Below are 24,401 nucleotides of genomic sequence, written 5' to 3'. Positions count from 1 at the left end.
TTATTTTCCTTTACTAAAATTTCACAAATTATTCAAGATTATGATTTTAGTACAAGATGCAGCCATTTTTATGATGAGTTGTCTTTTGGTAAACTTATCCTACCTTCCTTGGTTAGTCAAAGCTACCTGCTATAGCATGATTAAAGTAGTTTTGCTTAGCAGGACCATGTTTAAATTGTTATGGAAGAAACTGACTTTTTATTATGGAAATTGGAAGTAATAGTTGAGCACATGTACTGGCAAAGCCTTTTATTCCTCTGTTATTTTATTTTATTTTTTATAACCAGTTCACTCTTCTATTTGAATATAAACATTATCACTAAAAGTCCGTTTAAGAAGGGGTACTTTATAACTTTCAAAGTATACTTTGACGGTAATTTCCCCAGCTGTGCAAATAAGAATAGACTTATTTCCTAGGGTGATAGAAATAATTTAGGAGAGAGGAATAAGTGAATCATAGACTGTTAGAGCTGGAAACAGCCTTACATATAATCTTGGGCAGAGATGGCAGCTACAGGGCACCATTGCCTCACGTAGTACAAGCCCATGCCCATGACATTCATCTAAAGTGAGTCTTGGGAATCTGTTCATGAGCCCAGATGCATTTCTTCTCAGACTCTTTCCAGGCCATTGTCTCAGACATTCATCCACAGTCAGTCTATTAAAGTTGCTACTCAAAATGAAACCTATTATTTTCCATCCTTGAGTCCCAGTCGATCTTTCTGTTTACAAGACGTGACTTTGAAAATCCAAGACTCTTTTTGACTCTTTCCATGTTGCAAATTATTTGCAGTAATTTGTTATTTATAAATTATTATTTGTAGTCTACAGGTTTTCTTGCACTGAATTCCGTATTCTTTCTTTTCTAATACCTGGAAAAAATAATCATGTGTGAACAAAATTGGGTTACTAGCAATAGACAAAAAGTGTCTGTAATCTTCTTTAATTCTTTTAAATTAATTTCTAGGAAACTCAAAGTACTTTACGATAGATAGATAGATAGTTAGGTGTACTGGGGTGGGAATGCATTTAGCTGGAGGAAATGATGGTGTAACCACAAGCGTGCGAGGAAGCTTTTGTAAATATTAGAAGGGACTATGTCCAGTTAATGATTCAGATGGAAAACTGACAGGCCTTATTATTTTTGAGATCTATTTGAAATACTGCCCCTGGTATCAGGTTTTACTACCAATCCCACATGGAAGGAAGATTGTAAAAAGTTTCACAAATGTTTGGAAAGCTTTCATCAAACTTGATCCAAACTTTGTTAAGCGTTTCATCAATGTAAGTTTATTTTCACAGTTTAATATGAAACTAGTAGTTTTCAATCTTTTTTTTTTAAGACTTGAAAATGTGCATAGAATCAGTCCAGGTCAACTAAGTTTTGCCTTTACAGAGTGTGTTGGATGTGTTAAACTCCAAACATTTGCTAGTTTCTAAAACATTTAATTTCTTTGAAATTATATTTCCATACACACAGAGTAAACATATTGCACAAAACATTTTTTTTCTCACACACACATACAAGTTGAGACATGCTTACAGATGTTTCTAACAAAGGAGTATAAGCCATCAGAAATGCTTTGCTTCATCCTCTTGTCAGTCCTGAGTTCCTGAATTTAATTCTGCTTCTTGAAATGGGGAGTCACTCTATCAGTTAATGTGTGGAGATCAGTCAGCTTATGATAGCAAGCAAACCAAGTGCTAAAGTGTAGGAGACATTTTAAGGAAAAAGGAAAACAGATTGGTGGTAGCTAGTGATATGCATGATGAAATACCAGAAATTACACTTGAGACCGCAGAATAAGAGAGGTTTGGAGCGGTTAAATGTTTGATAATACTGAAATATATAAATAGTCCAGGCTTTTGCCAATTTCAACAAATAATCTATAAGGTCCAGGACATTTTCTAACTTCAAAAGTGAATTCAGGCATCTCTTTTAGTGAACTCAGACATCAGCCATAACTACAGAATGATGTAATAGTAAAAAAAAAAAAAAAAAATACGCAAGTTGCCATTTGCAGATATGGGTGTGAGGATGTGTGTTTAAAATGACTTGGTAGAGGTTACAGTCAATACAAATTCTATCTTTCACTGGATTTCAAAACCTATTATAAGTTTTGCCTGTTTTTAATTCTGGATTTTTTTCTCTTGTCATATCACTTGGAACTCTTTTCTAAGGTATAGCTTTTCATGCACATCTGAATATATTTACCTAGAAGTAAACTAGGTATTGTCTCAATCAAGACACTTGTCAGTTGATATCTTGGAAACAACAATAAATAAAAATCTATGCAATTGCTTCACTGCATATCAACACTGTTGTAGAGTTTTCTAAGGCTTCTTTTGAGAAAGTCCAGAAATATTGCAGAGAAAATGATCAGTAGAACAAAATTCTTCATGACTTATTATATAAAAATACACACTAGATTTAATACATGTTTCTTATTCTTTATTGAAGTTCACATTTTATCGTGCGTGTGTGTATTTATGTGCATGCAAAGTGACTTCAGTTGTGTCTGGCTTTTTGCAGCTCTGTGGACTAGGGCCCTCCAGGCTCCTCTGTCCATGAGATTCTGAAGGAAAGAATACTGGAGTGGGTTGCCATGCCTTGCTCTAGAATACTAGAGACAAGAATACTAGAGTAGGTAGCCATTCCCTTCTCTAGGGGATCTTCCTGACTCAGGGATTGAACCTGGATTTCCTGCATTGCAAGCAGATTCTTTACTGTATGAACTACCAGGAAAGCCACTCTATCTAGAGATATTATATATGTAATTAATATATGATATATATAATACATATAAATGTGCATGTAGTCTAAGATACATCAGAATGTATAGAATATATGTAACATATGTAAACATGTATGTCTTTCAACTAATCATGGTTATTGAGACTACTTATTAATTTTACAAGGTGGACAAATGTAATATTTTCTTTTTGACAATTTAAAACAGTTTTGATCCACACGACAAACTTTTAATCTACTGGTGTTCTGTTTACCTCCCATACAATATCATTTCATACTTAATTCTACATAAGGGACTGAATATCATGGAATTAGACTAAAGGAATTTCAGATCATTCTTGTTTGCTCTTTTTTTGTTGTTTGGTGAAGTTTGTTATCTTTAAAAATATTGCTTTAAATTTTGTAGTTCCAGAAAGTAGCAGGACATCTTATAATACTCTTTTAGCAGTGTAGAGTCAGGTATTCTACTTAGTATGAACTGATCTCAGAGACCACCCTTCTGTTTTAATAAAAGTAGCTGTGAGAAATTCTGAAATCATATTGACTGTGAACATCTATATATTCTTTAGGGAAACATTTTTCTTTTGTTTTTTTCCTCTGGGGAAACTACCTTGCCCAAAACTCTGAATTCTTTGAAGAAAAGGATTCAGCCTTATTGACATATACTTTACGTATAACATTGTCATAAGTTTAAGGCACACAGTGAATTGATTTGATACATTTATATATGCAAATTGATCACTACCATAGCATTATCAAACACCTCTATCATAACACATAATTATCTTTACTTTTATGTGGTCATCATATTTAAGATATATTTTCAAGTATATAATACAGTATTATGAACTGTGACCCCTAGAATTTATTAATCTTATGACTGGGACTTTTGTACCCTTTGACCAATATATCCCCATTTTCTCCAGTTGCCAGTCCCTGGTAAATACCTTTCTACACTGTATCTCTGAATTCATTCTTTTACTTTCTACAAAGAAGTGATATCATACAATATTTGTGTTTCTCTGAATTTCACTTAGCAAATGCTCTCAAGTTTCATGCAAGTCATTGCAAATGGCAGGATGTCCTTCTTTCTCATGGCTGAATAACATTCTGTTATAATCACACTACACACACACACACACACACACACACACACACACACACGTAAAATCACACCTTTATTCCTTTGGCTCTGATGGAAATCTAGCTTGTTTTCATATCTTAGCTATTGTGAATAATGCTTCAATGAATGTGGGAGTGTGAATATGTCTGTAAGATCCTAATTTCAGTTCCCTTAGATTTATAGCCAAAAGTGGGATTCCCGTATCATATGGTAGTTCCCTTTGGAAGAACGTTTATATTTTTGCCTATAGTGGTGAGGGCTTTCTAGATGGTCAATGGTAAAGATTCTGCCTGTCAATGCAGAAGACTTAAAAGACGGATTCAATCCCTGGGTCGAGAAGATCCCTTGGAGGAGGCCATGGGAACCCACTCCAGTATTCTTGCCTGGAGAATCCCATGGACAGAGGAACCTGGAAGGCTATAGTCCATAGGATCTCAAACACTTGGGCATGTCTGAGTGACTGAGCACTTAAATAGTGGCTATACAAAATGTTGTTGTTCAGTGGCTTAGTTGTGTCTGACTCTTTGCAACCCCAGGGACTGCAGAACGCCAGGTTTCCTTGTCCTTCACTATATCCTGGAGTTTGCTCAAACTCATCTCCATTGAGTTGATAATGCCATCCAACCATCTCATCCTTTGTTGACCCCTTCTACTCCTGTCCTCAATCTTTCTCAGCATCAGGGTTTTTTCCCAATGATTAGCACTTTGCATCAGGTGACCAGTGTATTGGAGCTTCAGTTTTAGCATCAGTCCTTGCAATGAATATTCAGGATTGATTTCCTTTAGGATTGACTGCTTTGATATCCTTGCTGTCAAAGGGAGTCTCAAGAGTCTTCTCCAGCACTGCAGGTTGAAAACATCAATTCTTTGGTGTTCTGACCTCTTTATGGTCCAACTTTCACATCTGTACATAACTACTGGAAAATCCATAGCTTTGACTATACAAAGCCTTGCTGGCAAAGCCATTTCTCTGCTTTTCAATACACTGTCTACATTCTTATCAATAGTGTACAAGGGTTCCCTTTTCTTCAGTGTTGCCAGCATTTTTATCTCTTGTCTTTTTGATGCTAGCCATTCCAACAGGTGTGAAATGATATCTCAATGTGGTTTTGACTTGCTTTCTCTGATGATTAGTAATGTTGAGCATCTTTTCATGTACCTGTTGGCCATTTGTCTGTGTCTTCTTTGGAAAAATTGCCTATTTCCTTTTGCATTTTAAATAATCAAATTTATTTATTTTGCTGTTGAGTTGTATGCTTTCTTTATATGGTTTGCACACTAAAGTGAAAGTGGAAGTCACTCAGTCATGTCCAACACTTTGTAAACCCTAAGCTCTTATTAAATATATGGTTTGTAAATATTTTCTCTGATCATGAAGGGTGCCATTTTATTTCGTTTCTTTTGCTGTGCAGAAGCTTTTTAGTCCATTGTCATCCCAGTTAATCAGTTTTGGGTTTTTTTGGTTGTGCTTTCAGTGTCCTGTCCAGGAAATCACTACCAAGGCTAAGTTCCTAAATGCTTTCTTCTAGTTTTATGGTTTCAGGGCTTCAAGTCTTTAATACATTTCACATTCATTTCTGTAAGTGATGTAAGAGATTCCTGATTTCATCTTTTGTCATGTGGTTTTCTGGTTTTCCCAGCACCATTTATTGAAGACACTATATTCTCCTTATTGAGTAGTTTTGTCTCCCTCGTCAAATATTACTTGAGTTCAGTTCAGTCATTCAATCATGTCTAACATTTTATGACCCCGTGGACTGTAGCACACTAGGCTTCCCTGTCCATCACTGACTCCCAGAGCCTACTCAAACTCACGTCCATTGAGTCCATGATGCCATCCAGCCATTTCATCCTCTGTTGTCCCCTTTTCCTCCTGCCCCCAATCCCTCCCAGCATCAGAGTCTTTTCCAATGAGTCAACTCTTTGCATGAAGTGGCCAAAGTATTGGAGTTTCAGCTTCAATATCAGTCCTTCCAAAGAACACCCAGCACTGATCTCCTTTAGGATGGACTGGTTGGATCTCCTTGCAGTCCAAGGGACTCTCAAGAGTTTTCTCCAACACCACAATTCAAAAGCATCAAGTTCTTCAGCGCTCAGCTTTCTTCATAGTCCAACTCTCGCACCTATACATGACTACTGGAAACAATAGCTCTGACTAGACAGACCATTGTTGGAAAAGTAATGGCTCTTCTTTTTAATATGCTGTCTAGTTTGGTCATAGCTTTCCTTCCAAGGAGTAAGTGTCTTTTAATTTCATGGCTGCAGTCACCATCTGCAGTGATTTTGGAGCCAAGAAAATAAAGTCTGTCACTTTATCCATTGTTTCTCCATCCATTTGCCATGGAGTGATTGGACTGGATGCCATGATCTTAGTTTTCTGAATGTTGAGTTTTAAGCCAGCTTTTTCACTCTCCTCTTTCACTTTCATCAAGAAGTTCTTTAGTTCTTCTTCACTCTGCCATAAGGGTGGTGTCATCTGTGTATCTGAGGTTATTGATATTTCTCCCGCCAATCTTGATTTCAGCTTGTGCTTCATCCAACCCAGCATTTCTCATGATGTACTCTGCATATAAATTGAATAAGCATGGTGACAATATACAGCCTTGACGTACTCCTTTCCCAATTAGGAACCAGTCGGTTCCTCGTCCAGTTCTAACTGTTGCTTGACCTGTATACAGATTTCTGAGGAGGCAGGTAAGGTGGTCTGGTATTCCCATTTCTTTAAGAATTTTCCACAGTTTGTTGTGATCTACAGGTCAGAGGCTTTGGCATAATCAGTAAAGCAGAAGTAGATGCTTTTCTGGATTCTCTTGCTTTTTCTATGATCCAACAGATGTTGGCAATTTAATCTCTGGTTCCTCTGCCTTTTCTAAATGCAGCTTGAACATCTGGAAGTTCATAGTTCGTGTACTATTGAAGCCCGGAGAATTTTTAGCATTACTTTGCTAGAGTGTGAGATGAATGCAATTGTGTAGTAGTTTGAACATTCTTTGCCATTGCCCTTCTTTGAGATTGGAATGAAAACTGACCTTTTCCAGTCCTTTGGCCCCTGCTGAACTTTCCAAATTTGCTGGCATATTGAGTGCAGCACTTTAACAGCATCACCTTTTAGGATTTGGTATAAGTTGTATACCTGGGCTCCCATTGTGTTACATTAATTTGAGTGTCTATGTTTATACCAACAATTACCATACTATCTTGAATATTATAGCTTTGTAGTAAAGCCTGAAATCAGGAAGTGTGGGGCATGATGATGTTGACCTTGTTATTCTTTTTCAGGATTACTTGGGCTATTCAGGGTCTTTCACAAATGAAATTTAAGGTTGTCTTTTCCATCTCTGGAAAACACCATTGGAATCTTGGTAGGGAGTGCATCTATAGATGGGTTTGGGTAATATGAATATTTTAACAATATTAACTTTTCCAAATTGTGAACATGGAATATCTTTCCGTTTTTGTTGTCTTCAATGTCTTTTATGAAAGTCTTGTGGTACAGCACTTTCGTCTCCTTGGTTAAATTTATTCTTAAGTGTTTTATTATTTTTTATACTACTGTAAATGGGATCATTTTATTTATTTCTGTTTTAGATATTTTGTTATATAGAAACCAAACTGTGTTCTGTGTGTTTATTTTGTATCCTGAAACCACTAAATCTGTCCATTAGTTCTAGTAGTTTTGGGTGGAGTCTTTATTATTTTTTCTGTATTAGATTATATCACCTGAAAACAAAGACAGTTTTATTCCCTCCTTTTCTTTTTGGATCCATTTATTTCTTTTCTTGTCTATTTTCTGGCTAGGACATCCAACACAGTGTTTAATTGAAGTGGTGAGAGTCAGCACACTTGTCTTTTTCTGATCTTAGAGAAAAAGTTTTCAGCCTTTCACCATTGAGTATAATGTTGACTATGGGTTTATCAGATATGACCTACATTGTCTGAAGATAATGCTGTGTATACTCAGCTTGTTGAATGTTTTTATCTCAAAAAAGATATGGTATTTTATCAAATGTTTTTTTCTGCCTCTGTTAGATGAATGTATGATTTTTTAATACTTAATTCTATTAATGTATTATATCACATTTATTAATCTGCTTATATATTAACATCCTTGCCTCCCATGGACAGATCCCATTTGATGGTGGTGAGTGATCCATGTAATATGCTGTTAACTTTGGGTTGCTAATACGTTGTTTATAATTTTTGAATGTATATTTATCAGGGATATTATTTTATAATTTTCTTTTCTTGTAGTATTCTTATCTGGCTTTGGTATCAGGATAATGCTGGCCTTGTAAAACGAGTTTGGGAGTATCCCCTCCTCTTCAATATTTTGGAAGACTTTGAGAAGGATTGATATTAATTCTTCTTTAAAATACCTGGTAGAATTCACCAGTGAACTCATCTGGTCCTAGGCTTTTCTGTGTTGGGAAAATTTTTCTTTAACTGATTCATTCTCCTTACTCATTAGTGATCTCTTCAGAGTTTCTATTTCTTCATTATACAGTCTTGGTAAGTTGTATGCTTCTAGGAATGTATCTGTTTCTTCCAGGTCATCCAGTTAATTGGCATATAATTGTTCATGGTGATCCTTCACATTTGTGTGGTATCAGTTTTAATGTCTCCTCTTTCATTTATTTTTTAATTAACCTTTTTATTTTATACTGTAGTATAACTGATTAGAAATGTGGTAGTTTCAGGTGGACGGCAAAGGGGCTCAGCTGTACACAAACATGTATCTTTTCTTCCCCAAATTCCCTGCAATCCAGGCTTCCCCATAAAATTGAGCAGAGTTCCTTGTGCTATGGTGTAGGTCCTTGTTGGTTTTCCATTTTAAATATAGCAGTGTTCTGACTTTAAGTCGTCCCACTTTTTCTTAGTTTAGTAAAGTGTCCTTTTTATTTATTTAAAAAAAAAAAACAGTTTATAGTTTCACTTTGCTATTGGTTTTCTGGTCTCTTTTTCACTTATTTCCACTCTGATTTTTGTCATTTCCTTACTTCTGCTAACTTTGGGCCTAGTTCATCCTTCTCTAGTTTTTTGAGGTATAATGTGAGGTTGTTTATTTGAGTTCTCTCTTGCTTCTTAATGTAGGTGTTTATCACAAAACTCTCCCCTCTTGGAACTGCTTCACAGTGTCCTGTAGGCTTTGATATAGGACAAAGTGTAATTGTACTTACACTTTGATTTGTTTCAGGACATTTCTTGATTTTCCTTTTGATTTCTCCTTTACCCATTAGTCCTTCAGGGTGTTGTTTAATCTCCACTATTTGTAAATCTTCCAGCTTTCATTCTGTTATTTATTTCTACTTTCATGCCACTGTGGTCAGAAAAGATACTTGGTATGATTTCAGTCTTCTTAAATTTGCTACTACTTATTTTGTAACCAGTCGTGTGATCTATCCTGGAGCATGTTTTGTATGCAGTTGAGAAGAAAGTATATTCTACCATTGTTGGATGGAATTTTTTGTTTATGTATGTAATTTACATTTAATCTAAAAATGTGGTCACGTCCCTTATTTCCTTCTTTATGTCTGGATGATCTATCTATATGGTTGGAAGTGGAATACAGAAAGTCCCTAGTTATTGTATTGTTTTCTATACCTCCCTTCAGATCTGTTGGATGTGGAATTGCATCTATTTGATTGTTATGTCTTGATAAATAAAGCATATATATATGTATCTTGATAAGTATATATCTTGATAAATAAAACCCATATATATGGGCTTACTTGGTGGCTCAGACAGTAAAGAATGTGCCTGCAATGCAGGAGACCCAGCTTCTATCCCTGGGTTGAGAAGGTCCCCAGGAGAAGGGAATGGCAACCCACTCCAGTGTCTTGCCTGTGAAATCCCATGGACAGAGAAGCCTAGCAGGCTGCAGTCAGTAGGGTCACAAAGAGTGGGATGTGACAGAGTGACTGACACTTTTATTTTTCATCATGATATAATGACCTTTTTTTTTTTTTCCTCTTGTCATTGTTTTTGGCTTAAAGTCTGTTTCATCTGCTCTAAGTATAGTTACCTATGCTCTCTTTTGGTTTCAATTTGCTGGCATGAAATATGTTTTTGTTGTCCTTTCACTTGGAGCCTATATATGTAACTTAAAGCTGTAGTGTTTCTCTTGTACACACCGTGGCATAAAATTGGGTCTTTTTTTTTTTTTTAATCAATATACTATTTAAAAAATAGTATACTCTATACATTTTTATTGGGAAATTCAGTCCATTAAATTTGGTATGATTTTTTTGATAGGAAGGGACTTCTTTTTTTCTCTTTGCTCCTTTAATTGGGTCAAGAGCCAGTTGCAGATACATTCATAGTGATGAGAAGTTGGGCACGTGGCTAGGGACTTTCCCAGTGGTGCTAATGGTAAAGACTCTGCCTGCTAATGCTGGAGTTGCAAGAGACTGGGTTTGACCCCTGACTGGGAAAAATCCACTGAGGTAGGGAATGGCAACCCACTCCAGTACTCTTGCCTGGAGAATCCCATGGACAGAGAAGCCTGACAGGCTACAGTCCATGGGTTCACACAGAGCTGGACATGACTAGGCATGCACACAGGGCACGTGAGAAGGGCAGAGGCCGACGCTGGGCTCTTTGGCAGCTGCAGAGGCCCTGGACGTCTGTGTGCTCGCCTGTGGCTGTGTACTCTTCACTCCGTGAGCAAGCTTCAGTGGGGTAGGCTGGGGACGTACACGTGCACAGCTGGAAGGGTTGGCTACAGGTTGTTGTGATGATGCTGGTCGATACCAGAAGGTGGGGTCTGCTCTGGCCTGCAAGCAGCAGTGGGGACCCTATCTACGGATGTGCTCGTTCACTGCTTTACTCTCTCTCCCTGTGTGTGCATACTGCTGTGGATGCTGATGCCAGGCATCAGACTAATGGGTTTAATTGCATAGCTGGAGGGGTTAGCCACAAACATGGGCACAGCGGTGGGAGTCAGCTGGGATGTTCCAGGCTGGTGTCTTGCACTTACACAACTGCAGAAGCCTGAACTGGCTGCAAGTGGGGCTCCTTGGCTTTGCTGAGGTTGGGGAGAGACTCAGGCAGCTGGTGTCGTGATAGCAAATACCTGTGGGGAGAAAGCTGGAGAGATCACAGGGGGTCCATGGCAGCTGTGCTGGCTGTTGGCTTCATCCATGGCAAAATCTGCTGAGTTTGTTACAGAGGCAGTCTCTGAACTGTGATCAGTTCTGCTGCACGTCTGCTAATAATACTCTCTGCTTTTCTTCCCTGTTCCAAGCTGGCTCAATATGTCTCAGCTTTGCCAATCTGTGTGAGGTGAAACCAGACTGGGATCTGTGTGGTGCTCTGTGAGGATGGGGAAGCCAAGTCGTTCACCTCATTCTTCATTTCCTGGCAAAAGGAGCTCCTAGCTGGGGTGTTCTTTCTTGGTGTTGAACAATACCTTTTGGGGGATGGGATGATCCAGGCAAAGCAGTCATCTTCTTTTTTTCTTGTACATTTATTCTCAGGTTGGTTGGTTTGTTTCACTGTGTTGCTAATTCTTCCTAAGTGGGCTCCAGAGGTCTTTTGGAGCTATTTTTTTGTTCCTGTATATTGGTCCGATTGTTGATCTTCGTGGGGGCATGTGGAAGCTGGGTTTTCTAATGTTGCTTTTTGCTCACCCTCCAAACTAATCCAAGAGATTACGTTTTGAAATACTTTTATAACTCCTTTGAAATTTTATATCTCTTAAATTTCATATAACCACTCAAGATTTTAAGTTAAGACTTTCATAAAATGATAATTAAAGCAGAATAAAACAGTTTCATAAGTATGAGTTCCCTTAGGTTTTATTTTGGAGAGAACTTGATTCATAATTACTTGTAGGGAAATGTGTCTTGGAAAAGATAGAAGTAAGGAAACTCAGTTGTACCTCCATGATTCATATAGCCTTGGCTTGAACTATCTGCCTCGTGGAACTAAACGTGTTTCTTTAGAAACTTGCTAATAGAATTTATCCTTTAAAGTTTTGATTTATGAACTACTTTAAGTGAAAATGCCTTATTTGTTTTTCCAAATACAAGTTTCTGGTAGATTTAAGAACAAGAAAAACTTAGACAAAAATCCTATCTATCTTTGTGCCATGATGATTAAAATAGTGCCTTGTAGTTACTCTCAATCTTATCTTCTTTGACAGTGATTAATTTAATTAAATCATTTGACTAAGAACTAGGAAATCAGGTTTAATTAATGCCATTCTGACTCTGCTGCCGCTGCCGCTAAGTCACTTCAGTCGTGTCTGACTCTGTGCAACCCCATAGACAGCAGCCCACCAGGCTCCCCTGTCCCAGGGATTCTCTAGGCAAGAACACCAAAGTGCGTTGCCATTTCCTTCTCCAAAGCATGAAAGTGAAAAGTGAAAGTGAAGTTGCTTAGTCGTGTACCACTCTTAGCAACCCCATGGAGCCTACCAGACTCCTCCGTCCATAGGATTTTCCAGGCAAGAGTACTGGAGTGGGGTGCCATTTCCTTCTCTGCATTCTGACTTTGAAGGAGACCTATTTATTATTTAGTATTCTGAATTGATATCAAGATAGTTTTGGTTAATTTATTTCATAATTTTGTATTGGTTACCTACCATGTGCCAAATGTTCTTCTAGGGAATGTGAAATCAACACAACAACAAACAAATAATAAAAGAAAAGTACATATATTTCTGCCCCTGTAGGTTTTAAGGTAAGTCACATAGGGGAGTTATAGGATTTTCGTGATGGCAATTGTGTTTCTGTCTTTAAATTTGCCTTTCAAATATTTCTCACATTCATCTCATCCGTTCCTTTTCTACTCTTAGTAATTGAGTTCTGACCTTCAATTTAGTTGTCACCAAAATTATAAAATATTTTAATATCAGTTGTTTTATTTATATGTTAAAATTAGTTACCACTATGTTCCAGAATATCCTTACTAAATCATGAATTGAATCATGTCTATCCATTACTCAGGGCTTCCCTGGTGGCTCGAGTGGTAAAGAATCTGCCTGCAATGAGGGAGACCCAGGTTTGATTCCTGGGTCAGGAAGATCTTGAAGAAAGGAATGGCTACCCACTCCAGTATGCTTGCCTGGAGAATTCCATGGAATGACGAGCCTGGCGGGCTACAGTCCATGGGGTCGCAAAGAGTCAGACGTAACTGAATGACTAACACTTTCATTTTCACCCTTACTCAAAAATCCTTGCTTATCTTTGCCCATAGAGGAAACCTACATTCCTCAAGATAGCATAGAGGGCCTTCTGTGGTTTTAAACCAGGGTGATCTAGTGGACACACTTTGACTGTTTACCCTCAGTCACCATTCTAGGAACCAGAGATCAAAAATTGCCAACATCTGTTGGATCACTGAAAAGCAGGAAAGTTCCAGGAAAACATCTACTTCTGCTTTATTGACTATGCCAAAGCCTTTGACTGTGTGGATCACCAAAAATGTGGAAAATTCTGAAAGAGATGGGAATACCAGACCACCTGACCTGCCTCTTGAGAAATCTGTATGCAGGTTAGGAAGCAACAGTTAGAACTGGACATGGAACAATAGACTGGTTCCAAATAGGAAAAGGAGTACGTCAAGGCTGTATGTCAACCTTCTTATTTAACTTATATGTGGAGTACATCATGAGAAATGCTTGGCTGGATGATGCACAAGCTGGAATCAAGATTGGAGGGAGAAATAGCAATAACCTCAGATATATAGATGACACCACCCTTATGGCAGAAAGTGAAGAAGAATTAAAGAGCTTCTTGATGAAAGTGAAAGAGGAGAGTGAAAAAGTTGACTTAAAACTCAACATTCAAAAAACTAAGATCATGGCATCTGGTCTCATCACTTCATGTCAAATAGATGGGTAAACAGTGAGAAACTTTATTTTTTTGGGCTCAAAAATCACTGCAGACAGTGACTGCAGCCATGAAATTAAAAGATGCTTGCTCCTTGGAAGAAAAGTTATGACCAACCTACATAGCATATTTAAAAGCAGAGACATTACTTTACCAACAAAGGTCTGTCTAGTCAAGGCTATGGTTTTTCCAGTAGTCATATATGGGTGTGAGAGTTGGACTATACAGAAAGCTAAGGACTGAAGAATTGATGCTTTCAAACTGTGGTGTTGGAGAAGACTCTTGAGAGTCCCTTGGACTGCAAGGAGATCTAACCAGTCCATCCTAAAGGAAATCAGTCCTGAATGTTCATTGGAAGGACTGATGTTGAAGATGAAACTCTAATACTTTGGCCACCTGATGCGAAAAACTGACTCTCTTGCAAAGATCCTGATGCTGGGAACGTTTAAAGGTGGGAGGAGAAGGGGATGATAGAGGATGAGATGGTTGGATGGCATCACCGACTCAATGGGTATGAGTTTGAGTGAACTCTGGGAGTTGGTGATGGACAGGGAGGCCTGGCATGCTGCAGTGCATGGGGTCGCAAGGAGTTGGACGTGACTGAGCTACTGAACTGAACCGTTCTACACCAGCATAAATGATATTCCCTTGTATATCTTGAATCTTTCTGCCTCCATATTTCTTCTTTTTTTTTCTTCTTTTTTGCATATATTTCCTTATCTCTGATTGTCTGTACTTGTCCTTTGCTCATAGCTCAGTTAGTAAGGAATCCGCCTGCAGTGCAGGAGCTGCTGCTGCTGCTAAGTCGCTTCAGTCGTGTCCGACTCTGTGCAACCCCATAGACGGCAGGCCACCAGGCTTCCCTGTCCCTGGGATTCTCCAGGCAAGAACAATGGAGTGGGTTGCCATTTCCTTCTCCAATGCATGCAAGTGAAAAGTGAAAGTGAAGTCGCTCAGTCGTGTCCAACTCTTAGCAACCCCATGGACTGCAGCCTACCAGGCTCCTCTGCCCATGAGATTTTCCAGGCAAGAGTACTGGAGTGGGTTGCCATTGCCTTCTCCAGCAATGCAGGAGACCCAGTTTCAATTCCTGGGTTGGGAAGATCCCCTGGAGAAGGAAATGGCATCCCACTTCAGTATTCTTGCCTGGGAAATCCCATAAACAGAGGAGCCTGGAGGGCTACAGTCCATGGGGTTGCAAGAGTCAGACACAACTTAATGACTAATCCACCACTTTTCCTTCAGTTTCCAGCAATGTCTTTGATACTGTTTTCTAATTTGTTAAAGTTACTAACATACATGTAACTCTTCTTCCACTGAATTTGAAATTCTGGAAATAATAGTTGTTTTTTTTATTTTTTCCAAATTTCCCAATATTTCTCAGTAGTTGCAATAAACAGTATAATATATAATTAATATCTGATCATTTGACTATGTTGAGAGAAGAAGAGAGCAGTACAAAGTCTGAAAGTATGTGCTGTGGTGCCACAAAAGCAAACGAGGAAGGCTTTGAATCTGAGCAAAAGAGCAAGTCACTAGGCAACTTGGCATCTATCATATCTGAAAGGAGAAGTGACATTAAGAAAGTGAGGAAAAGATGCAATAAGCACTCACTGCATACTTCACTCTTTCCTTCACACAGAATAAATAGGCATTCAATTACCAATATCTTTTAATGCATTCTGTAGTTTTTCCCTAGATGATTTACATTTATAGGACCAAGGCAGTCAGCTTGTATTTTGCGAACCCAGGGGCTATATAATAAATACTTACATGGTACTAATGATATAAAAATAATGTATTTTTTTTTTAATCAAGGCACTTCTTTTTTGGTGGTTAGGTTATTTGGTGATAAGACTCAGTGCTTATCTGTTTCACTTGAACAAATTAGTTTCTAAAGTTCCTTGTGAGAACTTACTGTCAGACGTTTTCCAGCATTTAAAACCTCATTTATTTTTTTAAACCTCATTTTAATTCACTGTAATGCAACATGCACACACAGAAAGACACTTTTTTGGGACAACCCAGAGGGATGGTATGGGGAGGGAGGAGGGAGGAGGGTTCAGGATGGGGAGCACATGTATACCTGTGATGGATTCATTTTGATATTTGGCAAAACTAATACAATTATGTAAAGTTTAAAAATAAAATAAAATTTTAAAAAATGCAATGCAAATTCTATCTGTATTAAAGTCAGGAAATAGGCGAGATGAAAAGTGTTACAAAGTGTTTAAAATTTTTAAATGATGAATAAATTAGAAATGAAGATTTTCCTATCACAGCAAAAACTTTGGGATACTAATCCTAACACACATATCCCTTGCTTTGAGATACCTATTCAACTTTTCCCAGTCAGTGAATGATGATTAGGAATGAGATAGAAATCACATGTACATATCAAACAGAACTGGAGGGAAGGAGAAATGGTGTCCCATTAGAGGAGGAGTTGACCAAGTAAGAGTCAGGGAGCCCTCACTGGTATCATCCAACTCTCTAAATGGGGTCATTCTCACAGATGTCTGTGTTCCAGGAATCCTCCAAGCACCTGATCATATGGAAGGCAGGCTTATGAGCCTCGTTTGTTAAAAATGTAATGTGTCCAGTTAGCCACTATAGTCTCCAAGCATGAGGTTCTGTTATAAATATGACAGATCATAAAGATACAAATTCTGCCCACTTTCCTGGCTTAAACAATTAAGCAGAATACCAGCAGTATCTGTATACACAGGAGAGCACCTCCATACATGGTTGCTTATGCCAAATCCTTCCTGAGGGAGGCATACTAATATTTCAAAATCTCCCTACGGTGCCAACCATCAGCATCACATCTCATTCTAAGTTATCTTTGTGAGCATATATTAGTAAATTATCTCAAAATGTTCTTTTTGCTTTGTATTGTTTAACTCAGTGAAACTTATTAAGATGAAGTTCTATGTTTTTAATCTCAAGTATTGATTATTAAGTTGTATAATTTGGGCATTTCCTCCACAGTCTGAGGGGTTTTTTTTTCACACATTTTACACTTATAATCATTACTTTTCTGTCATTTTTCCACCTTATGTCTCTACTGTGGGAGTTCATTCCTTTTCATGCCCTCATTCAACTGTAAATAAAGAGGTTTTTTGCTAATCAGCTGAACAGATTCTCATTGTTTCTGTTTTTTGTTTTTTTTTTTTGCCTCTGCCCTCTCAAATATTTGTTTTAAAGGTTAAACGTTACATTCTAGAAACATCTTAAGCAGATAGAAATATCCATGATGTGTAGTCATTCAGATCTGGTATTGGAACATTAACACTGAGAAATTAAGCATGTGAGAGTCAGGAAATTCCGAAGTTAAAATTCCCACAGCAACATTAATTTATCTACACGAGAAAGATATAGAATTAAAAGTCCTCCATGGTTACCTTAACAGAGAACTCTTTATAAAGTGTATGTACATTTTTATAACTAAAGATATGCTGTGTGATACTCTGCATTTTGCACACTTTACAATTTCACCATAATTATGCCTAATTGAATGAGTGGAAATACTGTGACATATTGCACTCAATATCATGCACTGACTTAATTCTAACATATCATATACCTGATTTAGAAATGCTTTTCTACTTTTATTTCAATATCGACCTCTCAACTCATCTAATCATTATGTAAAATTTACCCACACAAAGCATATAACTTGGACGGAGATTTGGCTAGCTTTATCAAGCCATCTGCTCATATTTATCTAAGTAATGTATCCATAGACAAATTTGCCATAGCTGTTTTTCCTTTGAAAAGATTGCAGACATTCAAAAATGGTCTAATAATTATTTAAAGTAAAAATACTCTTTCAAACAACTTTTAATATTTGTCTTTGAAAATTTGTGCAATAAGATGTTTATTGTTGCTTTCTTCTCCTTGAATGTTTTTTAATATAATATATAATATGACATATGTAAATATTTGTGCTTCCCTGGAGGCTCAGACAGTAAAGAAATCGCCATAATGCGGGAGACCTGGGTTTGATCCGTGGGTTGGAAGGGTCCCCTGGAGAAGGACATGGCAACCCACTCCAGTGTTCTTGCCTGGAGAATCCCCATGGACAGAGGAGCTTGGTGGGCTAGTCTATGGCACTGCAAAGAGTCAGACATAACTGAGCGGCTAATGACACACACACACGCAAGTATTTATATCTATTTATACCTATATATCAATATATATGTATTTCTAGGTATAAAATTTATTATTTAATTTATTATACATTATATTCACATATATCATTTGTTATATACTATGAATTTATACCTATAAATGTATAATATATGGGCCTTCCTTGGTGGCTCAGATGGTGAAGAATCTGCCTGTGATCCAGGAGACCAGGGTTCAATCTCTGGGTTGGGAGGATTCCTTGGAGAAGGAAATGGCTATCTGCTCCAGTATTCTTGCCTGGAGATTCCATGCATGGACTGAGGAGCCTGGGTGGGCTATAGTCCATGGGATTGAAAAGAGTCAGACACAGCTGAGTGACTAACACTTTCATATATAATATGCATATTCCCAAGGCTGTGGTATAGCTAACTTGTTCTTTTTTTTTTTTTAAGGAATTTCAAAAATATGCACTGAATGCTCTTCAGTGAGTTTTACTTGGCTTCATAAACAAGAACTTTTGTTTCTTCAGAAAGGTAAGAAACATTACAAGTTCTTTGTTCGGTCAGTTGAGTCCTTTAAAATTCATCCTGTTCTTACAAATCTTTATAGTTTAACAGGTATGTTTCAGTTCCTTATGTCACTGTCAGAATTTTCTAATGGGATATACTAATTTTCATTCTTCACACTTAGTCTTATTTTGTTTCAAATTTTATTCAAGACTTGGTAAAAAAAAATTATCAAAAAATTGCATTTGTTTATAAATGCACACTTTTTCTTCATCTTTATTGACCTATTGACTTGGTATGATTTGGTTTTAAATAAAGTGGATCATCATGATAAAAGGTAGGTCACTTCGTCACTCTTATCTCCTTTTCTCCGTCTTAAGTTATTCATGATCAGAATAAAATGTAATGTTCTTGCCTGCTTTTACATCTCCTTATAAATTTTAGTATTTTATGTTATTTCTTTAAAATTATTTTCAGATTTTAATTTGAAATGTTAAAGTTATAAATTAGCTTGATGAGATCAGATGTTTCTATAGCACTTAATATTTCTAGCTAAGATCAGAATATATTTATTCCTTTGCTATTTAATTTTTTTCTGTTAGAATTTGTAACTTTCTTCCTTTGTTCTAACTCAATCCTCATGAAGTGTATATCTGACTAGAAGATAAATGCTTGCTACAGCTAATGAAAACTGATCTTTTTTCAATATTTTCAATTGCTCCTATATAAGGATGATATTTAACTATATTAGTCAAATACCCACATTCTTTTTAAAGCCATTTCATTAATTCATTTAGATTTTGTTTTGGATTTAGCTTGTCAGTCTTCTTGTGATAGAGGCTATTTTTGAAGGAATTATTATCAAAATACCATAGTGTTATTATACTATTTTTAAAATGAAGCTCTAGGGCAGAGGGAAACAGTCAGTGGGGTTGCTAAAACTCAGTACTTACAGTGAGTCAAAGAAAGCAAATAGCAGAGTGGTATCAGTATTAGAGTGTTGTTGTTAATATATTTTCCATTATTAATACATATGTAATGTTATTTTATGGTATAGAATAGAAATTGGAAAATAATAGATTTCATGCTTTTTTGCATTCCCTTGAATATACTGCACACATTTGTAGAAATTATAGCAAATCATCTTTAGGGTTGTAGATGATTTTGAAACTGATTTTAATATTGTAACATAAATAGTACTTAAAATTGAATCCTTGTGAAAGCATGAAAGTAGAAAAATTAGAATGCTAAAGAAGGTAGATTGCTTTTCCTAGAGATTATATATACATATATGAGGCTTATCATGAGGTTAACATGAGGCATAACATGAGGCTATCTTAACATTTGGGTGACATTTTCTCTAAATGTTAAAATTTCTCTCAAATTTTTTTTTTTAATTTTGTTTGGTTGGTTTTTGTTTTGGTCAGGGGGGTAATGATTTTTACCTATTTTAATGTTCGCTATTATGTAACCCGTTTTACTGACCAGTTTTTGATAAATTTTTGTCACATTTACAAAGTTAAATTTCAGAGCACCCTATTGGTCTATATATCTTCTTAAGTTGTGTGGTTTTTCTCTTGATTATGCTTCACAATTCTCTGCTATTTGACATGCATAGTAAATTTACTTTTATATACCAAACTTTGTAGATGACGCATTATAAAGACTCTGGAATTTGTTACCTTTATCTAAAGAGTGTTTAGTTTTGCCTGGACAGAGAATGAAATTACTAGGATACCATGATCCTTTGGAGGTTTGGTTTTCAATTTTTGAGGCATAGGTGTGTCCTTAATCATAGATCATATCCCTTAGCCAAGAAATATGTGTCTGCTTCATAAGACACAGATATTACAGAGTTTCAGCGGAAAATGTGATGTGCTTCCTAAGCTATTCTAGCTCAGTAGGACTCCAAATTATGTCTTTCCAGCTCCTCTTGTTGGTTAAATTTTCTATTCCAGTTAGTTAACCCTCCAAATATTGCTTTATTTGAATTTTCTTGAATTGTTGTCTTATACACAAGCATTTTGGAAATCACCAAGAATTGAATGACAGTTACTGACAATGTGTGGCCTCTCCTCAACTGTGGCTTCCTCTAGCCTTCCAGGCAGTCCAGAACTCTGACTTCTGAAGCCTTAGCTTTTTTGTTGTTGTTGTTGTTGTTCTTTTTTTTTTTTTTTAAAATGTATTTTATTTTTTTAATTTTATTTTATTTTTAAACTTTACATAATTGTATTAGTTTTGCAAAATATCAAAATGAATCCATCACAGGTATACATGTGCTCCCCATCCTGAGCCCTCCTCCCTCCTCCCTCCCCATACCATCCCTCTGGGTCGTCCCAGTGCACTAGCCCCAAGCATCCAGTATCGTGCATTGAACCTGGACTGGCATCTCGTTTCATACATGATATTTTACGTGTTTCAATGCCATTCTCCCAAATCTTCCCACCCTCTCCTTCTCCCACAGAGTCCATAAGACTCTTAGCTTTTTAAGGCTGCCATTTGTTTGCTTGGGAGTTGATCCTCCACATGGCCTATGAACTGAGTAATGCCCTTTGTGAAAAATCTGGTTAGATGTTGACTTCACCCACTGTGCAGCATTTTTTAATTTTTGAGTTGTTTTCTGTTTAATGTCTGTCTGCCTCTGGTGACTTTCTAGCAACTTCAGTTATTTTTTTCTTATTTGTTTTTCTCCCTGCCACCACTCTAAGTTTAGGATGATTACTGATAAGTAATCTTTCTTCTTAAAAGTAGTGTTACACTTTTGTTTAGTTGATTGAAAAATCTTCTCACATCTTCTGAAGATTAACAGTTAAGACTTCTATCTTTTTTCCCCTCAATTATTTCTTATCCAGTCAGCACTAGATTTAAAATTTGTGTCTTGATGTTTTTCTTTCGTGTTATTGTCTGTAGTAAATGTCATTTGTACCCTATCCAGTCATCCTTTATCAGGCTAATTTTACCATTCTCTATTTGATGATTATATGTTGACTGCAAACAGTTCACAGTTTACAGTTTCTTTCTTTGAGAGAACTGCACTCAGCCACCTTACCTGGGAAATCACATTTCTCCTGTGGGAAAACTGCAGATAATGACTGACTGAGGCAAGGGTTACAAAGGGTTACCTTTCATTAAGGTGGGGACAGTTCTGCCATGTAATTTATTCTCCATAGCCCTAGCGTTATGTTCCAAAAGCTCAACTTTTTTGAGAAAACATATTAGCTCTTTATCCTCCCTTATCCTATTTTCCTCATTAAATTAATAGGGGTTCTTATCACTCCCTGAAAATCACTTGTGCATAATCTCTGTCAGGTCTTGTTTCTATGGAAGCCAAGATACATGACATTGACTTTCCTTAAACATTTATAATTCTTGTGCATTAATTCTGTAAGAGAAAGCACTGAATAATGGAGTGAGAATTCTGTGCACTTGAAATGGACTTGTTAGCAGGGTTTAACTGTTGATACTTCATACCCTAATATAGGATCTGGAGTGACTATTAAAAGGTAAGATGTCTTTAACATTTGAATCGTTGTTCCACTGTATATAGTAGTGATGTAGTAGATGTAGTGATTTTATTTTTCCCAGTATCTACAATGTGCCTTAGCTTGTTTCTTTTCTTTTTAAAACATGTACTCTATTTGGAAGTCATTGAACATCCTTTAAACTATAAACATGTGTTTCTCCAAATTTGAGAAGTTTTTGATCTTTAATCATTCAATATATTTTTCTGTTTCATCCTCTCTCTTCCTGGGATTCCAATACCCAATTAATGAAACTCTGTTCATATATATTTTTGGACATATACAGCTGTGCTTGAGGTATCAGTGACCAGCAGAGATGCTGTGTGGAGCCTTTGGGTGACACTTGTGTTTCAGATATAGCAATGCTAATGCCATCCTCTGTAGACAATATTCTCCTTTGGAGAGAAAATTAAAAACAGAAAAACCAACAAATTTTCTTGCCACTGGGCTTTAGTAGAAAGCGAACACTTAAACGCTGACTGCCAAGTTCCTAGGAGGTCTGAGAGACTCATCATGAAATGCATGTGGTTTGACCCACAAAACCAGACAGCTGGATGTGCCCATGGGTGACATATATGAGGTTGGGCTTGAGTAGAATGAAGCCATTATGTCCTGTGAGCAAGTGTCTTCCCTATTTTGTTCCCTACCATCTTTCTTCCCGATTTACTGGTTGTCTTTCAATGCAGCTGCTGCTGCTGCTGCTAAATCGCTTCAGTCGTGTCCGACTCTGTGCGGCCCCATAGATGGCAGCCCACCAGGCTCCACCGCCCTTGGGATTTTCCAGGCAAGAATACTGGAGTGGGTTGCCATTTCAATGCAGAGCTGTGCCTTAATGGCAAGTCTCCCTATGACTAATTCACTGAAAAGAAACACAAAAAATCAATTATGGTGTAGTGGTGGTTCTAAACGATCATACTGGATCCACCCTAAGTTGCAAAATTCTAGCACTATTGCCTCAAGGATGGCGTACAAGAAGTAGTGAAAGAAAATTCCTAGAATGGCAGAACTTTTAGAAATGTACCTGCTGTTTATTTTATGTGTAAGGAGAGAAGGCCAGAGATGCAGATTTTCAGTGATTTATTATCAGTGGATGATGATTTGCCTGAATGTTTAGAGATCATTTTGAAAATTGGTGACAAGATAGACTGGAGGAAGTTGACTATGGATGGTCTTTTTCAGGCAAAGAGAGTAGAAGTATTTTTTATTCTATTCTATTAAACAACACTTGCCAGAGCAAGTTCAGCTGAAAAGAATCTTAGTAATCAGGTAGTTAAAATGACCTGTCCCAGGGATGTCAGTCTGCCTCTTGCCTCAGCCTCCCTTGTTCTTGCATAATAGTCTCTTTAATAGCTTATTTCTTGAGCTTATCCCATGGGCCCAGTAACATGGATTTTTACCCAAGGCCAAAAATAATAATATTAAAAAAAAAAAGACCCTGGACATTGTGAGTGTTCATTTGCCAACAGGAGAGTTCAACATTGACTTAATGATATAGCAGGTCAGTGACACTGGAACGCCTCAATAGTAATAGGAACAGTGACCTGTTCTCATTAAAACAGAAAATTACTATGAATATGGACATACTTTTCCTTCTAATAATACTTCAAACAAAATTACTTATCATTTCTATAATGTCTTGTTTATCATCATAGTAATCCACAGAGCACTGCTTCTGAGCAGCAAACTTAAAAGCAAATGAATTTTAGCAATGGGCTCATGCTCCTGTAATTCTCTGGTTTATGTTTCTCATCACGTGAAGTAGCTGGACTAATAGAATTATTTAATGGCCTCTTAAATACTCGTATATGACTTCAGGTGAAAAGCAGTACTTTGTTTGGTTGTAATAATGTCTTTTAAAATGTGGCATATTCTCTGATCGAGCAACCAATATTCGGCACTCGGCACTCTTTCATAACCAGGGATCTTGGTGTGGCACCAGTGAGTGCTTCTCTCAGTTACTCCTGAAGAGTCTATAACAGAAATTTTGCTTCCTGGGTCTGTACATTTTGGCTTAGCTAATCTTTAGGTCTGAATTTTCAAGGGAGGACTGTGTTCATAGAGACAAAGCTATGGTTCTACTAAATTAGAAGGTGAAACTTCTATCCAGCTACCTTGGGTTAATCATGCCACTGAACTAATAGCAGAAAAGAGAGTTACTTTCTGGAAGAGGTTGTCCTGAGTATCATGGTTAAAATGAGTTGTTCGTGTCCACAATTTAATTCATGGTGACAGGGAAGAGTATATCTTAAATGCAAGGGACCTTCTGGGGAACTTCTGTATCATGTGATAAATTTCAATAGGAAAACAAAACACCTAGATACAGACAATACTGTTGCTAGCACAGACCCATCAGGAATGATGGTTTGGATAGATGTACCAAGCAATGAACTGTGAGTAGATAAGGTGTTTGCTGAGGGCAAAGTGAATAAGATTGTTTCAAATAGCAGCTATGACCACCTAACTAGTCGCAGTGAAATATGCTTTAGTAGTTCTGTTTTTCTTTGCTTTGATTTGATGCATGTGTGTGTGTGTGTA

This window comes from Bos mutus, chromosome 17, assembly GCF_027580195.1.
Source record: "Bos mutus isolate GX-2022 chromosome 17, NWIPB_WYAK_1.1, whole genome shotgun sequence".
Taxonomy (NCBI): Eukaryota; Metazoa; Chordata; class Mammalia; order Artiodactyla; family Bovidae; genus Bos; species Bos mutus.
Note: the sequence above shows the minus strand (reverse complement) of the source record.